This window comes from Corapipo altera, unplaced genomic scaffold (genome assembly GCF_003945725.1).
Source record: "Corapipo altera isolate COAL_440 unplaced genomic scaffold, ASM394572v1 45, whole genome shotgun sequence".
Taxonomy (NCBI): domain Eukaryota; kingdom Metazoa; phylum Chordata; class Aves; order Passeriformes; family Pipridae; genus Corapipo; species Corapipo altera.
In genome coordinates this window covers 11,794,122-11,795,828 of record NW_020884877.1, presented here as the reverse complement: position 1 = coordinate 11,795,828, position 1,707 = coordinate 11,794,122, and positions in this window count along the sequence as shown.

Here is a 1,707-nt window from a genome sequence, read left to right as displayed (position 1 = left end):
CACCGAGGCCCCGGCCCGGCCGCGCAGCCACTCAGCGCCCGCGGGGCCCGCGGAGGCGGTGGCTTTCCCGGCAGCGGTGGCGGCCGCGTCGGGAAGTTCGTCCGCGCTCGGCCGCACCGCCCGAGCCCCGATGCCGCGGCCCGCGGGCAGCCCCTGCTCGGGGTTTGTGGGTGCGTGAGTCCCGTGCTCGGTGAGCTCGGCGCTGGAGCAGGGGGACGGCCGGGACGGCCGGGACGGCAGGACCCAGAGGGACAGCAGAGCCCCGGGACCAGCCCCGTGTGCGCTGGGCCGGGGAACCCGAGCGAGCCGCCGGACCGGCCGAAATAGAAATCAGGAGGTCTGGGACTCGGCACACACGAGTTTTTGGGAATTGGTAGCTCCGGGCGAGGTCCCTCTCAGAGCAGCAGTGTCACTGGTCCTGATAACATTTTGTCAACCTTTTGGCTTTTCCAGCTATTAAATATGCAACACATATTAACAGCACATCACATCCACCAACACGTCCTACTCCTCAGGTGTAATAGAAAGCACGTGCCAGAACACGCCTAAAAGTAGGGAGGGATGCTTTAGAGCGGACAAGCCAGGATCCCTACCCCAGTGTCAGATGCCAAATAACTGGAGTGTCTTATCTTGAAGCACCTGTTGGTATTTAGTAAATGACATTATTCAGAGAGCTAGCTGAATTCCCCTTGAAAATATAAGCAGCAGTCAAATAGTTAATCAATTCAGTGCACTGAATACAGCTTTGAAAAGGGTCTGACCACTGCCTTTGTGTATGCAGCCTGGGTGACAGTATGTCAGTATATACCTTTCAGATGATCCTTTGGTCATTTCTTGAGCCCATTTTTGAGGCTACTTTCAAAGATCTAATAGAGCCAAATAGAGTGGAATTAGGACGCTACCTATTCCTTTGCAGGTGCTTTGCAGGTCTCTAACACTGGTGCACTGGGCCTGCTTTGGGTATGCACAACACAGCTGTTGGTGCACCTGGCAATTTAAACACAGCTGCAGTGAAAATCTCATTTTCAGTTTTGCCCTTCAAGGTACAAAAGTGTGATTTTATAACTTAAAAAATTGCACAACTATAAATTTGATAAATCTCTAATAATTAAATTCTTTGCGCCTTCATGTTGGAGGTAGATGTCTACCCAAAGATTTATATGAAATTGATATATCCCTTGGAAGGGAAAAGAAATTTAATATTTCTTATATGCATATATGGTAACTGTACTAGATACAGTGGGAGCACTTGCCTTCCACAGAGCCACTAAACATATTACAGAGGTCTAAGCAGAAGATGTGCTGAATGAGGTAGGTGTATTGAAGTAGCTGTTATGATGCTATGGCTTTGATTCCATGGAGGTAGAATGCACGGCAACAATGAATCATTTGCAATGGCGAACAAGCAGGAAAATTTAAAGTATATTCCTGCGTATTATTTTTGTAGTACCACTTTATTCTGTGGTCTAAAAGTGAACCCAACTGAATCCAGCTGAAAGGACTCTTGTTGGAGATTCTGGAGAAACCGAAGCAGGCTGTCACAAGTTAAAAAACCTTTTGCTGCCAGCTCCTTGCAGAATATGTTTTTATTAAGTACCGGCATTTTACTTTTTCAGTATTATAAAACAAACAGTAAGCAGACCACATTAGCACAAAATGAGTAATACACAATGTCAGTTCCTGAAAAATTGTCCTGAAGCTATAAAA